Source organism: Belonocnema kinseyi, chromosome 1 (assembly GCF_010883055.1).
Source record: "Belonocnema kinseyi isolate 2016_QV_RU_SX_M_011 chromosome 1, B_treatae_v1, whole genome shotgun sequence".
Lineage (NCBI taxonomy): Eukaryota > Metazoa > Arthropoda > Insecta > Hymenoptera > Cynipidae > Belonocnema > Belonocnema kinseyi.
The window spans coordinates 169,689,604-169,696,986 of NC_046657.1; positions in this window are offsets into that span (position 1 = coordinate 169,689,604).

The following is a 7,383-nucleotide window of genomic DNA, read 5'->3' on the forward strand; positions in this document are numbered from 1 at the left end:
ATAGATTATGCCTACTGGGATACCACTAAAAAAGCCCCTTGTTTTGCTTTACTTCCAGGGTGGTGCGGAAAAAAGCATAAAAATCGATTTTCAGTACAATTTCAGATATTACTGAACAAGGAAGGGTGAGGGAGAGTAGGGCAATGGAAGGAGGCGTTCAGTCCCCTCAGCCGGTGCCTACCTGTGAAGCTCGGGAGCGAAAAGTATACTGCCCAAATGAAATACAGTTTCTATAGTCAAAGGTGGTCTTGGAGGATAAAGCATCAGAAATCATATGACAAAATTTAAAAGAAGTCGGTTTATAGTTGTCTGCTGTAAGTTTTACAGAGTTACAGTGGGACTCGTCGCATTGGGACGGACCGGTTCTCCACTTTCGATCCGCAGGTCATAGAAACAAATCGTAGCTACACCTCGTAGTAGTGACGTATCTCAGAATGTGCAAGGCCTTAATATTTGACTAGCCGTTGCAGGCCGGGTAATTTTCATTCATACATACAGCACTGACTTCCATCGCGTGGAATCTGCTAGGTCTTTGCGCGCGTACGCCTACTTATCAAGGTCAGTGGAGAAGCTTACGAGTGGAGACTACTTCCCTCCCAGAATTCCGATGCGACAAGTCCTATTGTACCCACAGAGTATCAACTTTTTCGTATGTATTTTTCTCCTTAAAAAAGATACAATTACAAAATCAGGCTATTTCGGATTTCGGGACCTCGGTTCTCAACGTCCAAACAGAAGATGGTCACCAAATTTTTCCCATCTAGAAATTATTAGTATATAAACTGCTTTCATTAGCACACTCCAATCTTCATGCAGACCAAATTTTTTCAATCGCTGCAGGTATCAAAACAAAATGTTAATGGGAATTGCATTTCTTTCCTTCATCTGTATAATTCGGCGTAGTCTTTGGGCTCAAGGAATTAATTGTACAAATTTTTAAGTGTAGCTCAAGCCCATGGAATAACATATTTCTAATCATTTGCACCCAGTGAAAAAATGGTGTGATCAATGATCAAAATTCAAGATTCTTTCAGGACCTGCGTATGATTCGTGACCAGACGCAATATCGTTCTTTTGAGTATCCAATAAATAAAACAGATTCTGGCTGCAGACATAATCTTTAAATACATTTTTAATTTTAGATAATATTTTATAACAGATATGTTTTATTATTTCAACCCTAAATAATATCAGCAATTTTTCAAACGTCAAATATTAATTTTTATTTGAATTCTTCTGGAAAATAATAAACTATGTATTTCGATATTGAAAAGTGCCCGCTAACTTCTTATTGTCTATTGAAGTAGGGGTCAGCGTTCTGAGCATGTCAGAGACATCAGCGTTCTCCCATTACTGTTCCTGATTGTACTAAGAAGATTATCATGAATTTATACAAAAACAAATTGCACATCAGGCTGTTTTAATATTTTGGCCACAATTATTTTCTTAATTGCGTGATTTTCCAAATAAATTACTAGGATATGTCTTCCTATTGCAAATAACGTACTCATAGAGTCGCCACGAGTTTCACATCCTGTTAACAAAGATGGAAATAAAAAACTACCGAAAAATCAGATTCGCAAACAGAATCCTAAAATTTGGATGGCGTGACCAAACTTTTTAATCAAAATAATATCACGGAAAGAGAACCTTTCAATGTAGTGGCGTTACGTAGTAGCGTAATACTAGAAGGACTAAAGGGGAGCTCAGGTCAATTGAAAAGTTCGTATTTTGATGTTTTGAAACCGCAGTATTTTTATTAAAATTAATAAAAATATATTTAGTCACCTTCGAGTGGTTGAATACAGTTTAAAAATTAATAATAAGTTGGGCGCATGATCTATTAGGACCAACTAGATAAAAATTTAAATGAAATTACAAAAAATATACAAAAAAATATTAATAATTAGCAACAGTAGAATGATAGACTAAGCTCAGTTTTATAAAACGAAAATGACAGAGGAGGTGATTCGTTGTACGTGGTTATATTAAACTTCAAAAAAACACGATACTGAAATGAAGTCATGAAAAATCATAAGAAGATTAACAAACTTATTAAATTCGTTAAAATAATATGTGGTGAAAATAGTTGGAAACAGAAGGAGAAAGGCACACACAAATATTACATAAAATCAATCATTCAATGATATTATTTTTTATAGGTTTTATCTAGCCACGAATTTCTTAGACTTTTCTTTAATTTTTTCTGTTTTAAACCCATTGATTTTGCTTCTAACTCCTGATTCGTGCAAAATTCAAATATTTTTCGAAATTCAGCAGGGCTGAATGGTTCCATTTCTACCAAAAGGAAATAAACTTCGGAACTGGCAACTCGCAGGTAATCTAATGCGATCCAAAAGATTGTAATTATTGTGATCCTCATAGGAATAAATCTATACTGCAAGCTGGCTATCAAAATCAAATAACAAAGTTATTTAAATAAAATTAGGAGAAATATTTTGACACACAGGAACGTATAGATGATTATTTGCAGCCTCGCTCAACTCCATAAGGGAAAATTGGCAAATTTTGAAAACTTAGGCGCGGAAGGTTGAGGGGCAGCGAGGGGAGTCAAATTAGTTCTCTTGCCCGTCGCAGATGGCGCTGACGCTAAACGCCGAGGGCCAGGCGCGTGCGCGCAAAATAAATTGTTTGTTGTCGTCTGCTTTAGTGATACCGTTCGATACGAGATTGTTTCGATATCATATCGGTTTCCGAGACTCCAGTCTCGGTTTCGTCTCGTATCGTTGTGCTATCAGAGAACCGATATATCCCTCGTATCGACTCGGGATTCTGAGACTAGACAGCCCAATGGTGGCTTCCTACGAAACAACAGTAGAAGGGGAATGGTGAAGAATTTCAACTACCTGAGTACAAAGAACCTTTTTTTGTAATTCAAAGTCTGAATTTTCATTGTAATGAAATATATTTTCGACCATTCTTTTATAACTGTATTATTTTCAATGTATCATATTATTATATTTTTTCACTGTTTCTAGATCAGAAAGCAATTAATGAAAAATGTCCTTCATTTCGAACGTTAAGAACATAAAGCATATTTCTTTTTAGATTTTTAAGCTTCAAAATTTCTAAAATTTCTACATGTCTCTTAAACCAACTCAATTTTTTTTTATTTGGAAAAATTGTATAAATTACAAAAACGGATGGTGGCAATACAGAACTGGACAACCAATAAAATAGGAATTTTTCAAAAAAGAGAAAAAGGAGACTATAAAATCGAAATCTTCGTTAAAGGATGAAGCAAGTATCCACTTCCAAGATAAAGTATTGCTTAAATTAAGTCAAAACAGTTTTATTACAAAAATTTGTAGACGTCTGATGAAGTGGATGTTGAAGTTGGCAATATCAAAGTGACACTAACCTAAAACTGGAGCAGTCTCGACTGCAGATTGCAATACAAATGTAATGTTTCAGTTAAAACAAATGGACAAAATTACTCTAGAGATATGAACCATGTGCATAAAAACTTATGCCCGAAATAAAAAAAAATGTATAATAAATATTTATAATTATATAATAATAATTTCAAAAAATATCGCTCAATTAAAATGTTTTTAAAAATTGTGAATGATAATACAATTGTATTTTAAAACAATCCTTTTACCATAATAGAAAATACATTTGTTATGAAATTTTATGTAATGAACCCATTTGTGATCAAAATGTTGTTTACTCCCTTTTGTGTTACTACTTTTAAGTTACGCTTTCCTAAAAGAGTGAATTATGGGTAAGTTTCGATTGAAAGACTGTACTGATTTTTTCCGCAAAATGTCAATTTCTTATTTTTGTTTTAATAATAAAAATATTAACAACTTTGTGATTAAATTTTTCCACAAATTTGTCTGTAATTGCAAAGATAATATTAATATGAACAAATTAAAAAACTCAAAAGAAAGTGTAATTGTACTTATATGGAGAAAAAGACATCGCACATGATATCGCAAAATTTCTGTATTGAAATAAAGCGCAACATGATAACGTACAAGCAGGTTTTGGAGCTTTTTAGGATACTAGACTTTTATGTGCGCGCGCACATGCGCGCTCGCTTTTATACTCATTTTTATAATTTGCTTAGTTTTCTAATAACAATTTATTTGTTAAAATTTTCTGGAGACTTATATTCCTATAGACATTAAATGCTGAAAGAAGGAATTCAGTGTATCAATGCATCGTAAAATGTACGAGTACTATTTTTATGGAGCATTGACATATTCCGTAACGTTATTTTAAACACTTTTACCTTCCCACACTCTAACTGCAGTTGCGTAATATATTTTGTTTGTATTATTTTTAAAAACTTAACAGACGTTTTGTAAATAAAAATAGATCTTCAGGATGAAGTTCGGTATAGAAATAAATTAAACAATATCTTAACGCAACACAACAATGCTTTTTTGATATTTGTTTAGTCACACACATTTTAAATTTATTTGCAAGGAAAAAAGTATCCGCATTTTTTCAAAGAATTATATAAGTTTTATCATTTTTATGAGACAATAATGAAAGATTTTTAAATATTCAAGATGTGTCAAAAAAAGAATGCAGAAGATTTAAAAAATATATATTTTATTTCACAGGATTATACAAATTATTAGAAAACTTTCAGCCCTTTCAAAAAGGTATTTAGGTCTTTTATAATTTCAGAAGAAATAATAAATATTCCATAAATTTTCGGAAATGCTTCCAAGGTTTAAAATATTTGAAGTCTATGCAAAGCCTCTTGAATTCCTAAAAATATTTGTAAATTAATCCAATTCTTCTTAAAATTTTGAAAAATCATTTAATGTGTAAAAATTTTACCTCAAAATCTTTGAAAATTTCTTACGAATTTAAAGTAAATTATAAAATATTTGTGAATATTTCAGATTCGCCAAAAAAATCTAGATTAGGAAAATATATTTTAGGGGATTTTACAAAATAATAGGAAAAGTTCAAGCCCTTTTAGAATTAAATACTACACAATACTTCTTAAATTCTTTAAAATATTTTTAACTGACTGAAATTTTTCTTGAAATTTAGAAAAGTTATTTAAAATCTGAACTGCTGTTTTAAAATATCCCCAATTTCCCTAAAAACTTGAATAACATTAATTTCTTCACTTGAGACCTTTCAAAGTTATTCTAATATTCTTCCTTTGCTACGTTCCCACATCTCCATCTAGCCCAAGTCTCCTTTTGCCAAGCCTTCCAATTCTTCATCTGCCAATAGTCTTCTGCCCCTAAATTTTCTTTAATTTCTTTATAGTAATTGCAGTAGCTTGAACTTTCTAATCTAGTCCAGTCTTTTTGAATATCCTGATCTTCCGCCGTCTTATTTATCCGTAGTAGTTTCTCCTCAATTTCTTCCCTTGTCTTGTCTTCCCAGAAACAATTTATGATCTCACCGTCACCGACACTCCTTAATGTCCCCTTCAATACTCCCCCCCCCCCCCCCCCCAGTTGGTTGGGTTGTTGTTTTTGATGTTTCTCATCTCTTCTTTTAGGCATTTCCTCGTCCATCTTTCTTCTTCCATCTAACTTAGTTTCACGAGAAAAGCTCCAGCTCTTCTTCTGGCCTCGACCTCTATGCTTCTTACACCAGCCTCCATCTTCCATATGTAATCCGGGGTGTTTCTCGCCAAACCCAAACTTGCTTTTATATATCTACTTTGTATTTTTTCGAAATGATCTCTTCTTGACCAGTCCCATATCTCCACTCCATAAATCGCCGCTGCCTTTACCGTCGACTCCATAAAGAAAAGTCTCCTACTCAAATCCGACACTCCTGCTCTTCTGGTTTTCCCCCACACCTTGTTCACTAGCTGCTGCGCTCTGCCTGCTACCTTCCTAGTATGCGTAGTGTACTGGTTCCTCGTGGTGAACCAGAATCCTAAATATTTGAATTCGTTCACCACTTCGAGCATTTCGCACTTATAAATCCAGCTCTCTTTCCTTTATCTGCCGCCATTCCTAAATACCATAATTTTGGTTTTTTCTACACTTACTTCCATCTTATATGTGTCTGATCACTTCTCCAGTGTTTTTAACATTTTTGCCAACTCTTTTCCATCTTCTGCCATCAACGCTACGTCGTCCGCGTATAGTAGTGCAACTATCTTGACTCCAGCGCTTCAGCCTAAAACTGTACCGCCCTCACCTTTCCTTCTGAGTACTTCTTTCAAATCTATAATGTAAATGTTAAACAAAATTGGGCTGAGTGGGCAGCCCTGCCTCACCCCTTTCTTTGTTTTGAATATCTCCGTCAGATAATTACCTACTATTACCTGGTTCCAAGTTGACCTACGTATCTCCCTAGTGATTTCTAAAAATCTTCCTTTTATGCCCATTTTCTACATCTTTCCCCAGAGCGTTTTTCGATCGACCTTATCAAATGCTGCCCTGAAATCTATAAACGCAGTGTATTATTTCCCTTTCTTCTTCCTCAGTCTGTTTCCTACAATTAAATTGAGCACAAAGACAGTTTCTAGGGTTCCTCTCTTACTTTAGAACCTGCCTGCGTCTCCGTCAATTTCTCCTCTTTTTCCAGCCACTTACTCAGCCTGTTTGTCATTATCGATGTCAAAATTTTATAGCTTGTATCTAATAGAAATATTCCTCTATAATTGCTGGCTACATTCTCATCGCCTTTTTTATAGATGGTGTATATCGTCTCTATCCTCCAATCCTCTATTAGTTTCTTTTCTTTCCACAGGTCTTTAATTACGAAGTTTAGCTCCCTCCTGCTCTCTTCCTGTAAGTTTTTTAAAAATTCTGCCGTGATTCCATCTTCACCTGCTGCCTTGCCTGCCTTCATATTCCTTATAACTTCGTTTATTTCCATGTCGTCTATCAATTTGTTCAGATCTTCGTTGCTTTCTTCTATTTCCTCTAACTCTATGCTCTCTTTCTCCGCCGATTCTAACTCTTGCTCCTCGCCCATTCCTTCTAAGAGCTTTCTAAAGTGGGGTAGCCATTCTTCTTTCTCTATGGTGCTGCATACGAGTTTCTTCTTCCTCCTGTACCAATTCATATTGTACCACCGCTCTGTGATGATTCTGCTTGAGGCTACTTGTCTCTGTTTTTCATCTAGCCAATTTTTCCCTAATCGTTCTCTTAGATCTGCCAGCTCTTTTATTTACTTCATACATGCGACTTTATTAGTCCAGTCTCGTTGGTTCCTGAACTTGTGTAGTAGCTTGAATAGTTTCCTTCTCATTGCTCTATATTTTCCTGTGTCATTTCCGTAAGCCATTCTTTCTTAACATGCTTGCTGCTTTCGCCGCCTTATAAATTGCTTCTGTAAAACTCTTCCATCTTTCTTCTGGTGGTCCTTTTCACCTGGTACCCTATTCATCCTTTCTTGCTTCCAGATTTCTTGCCATTT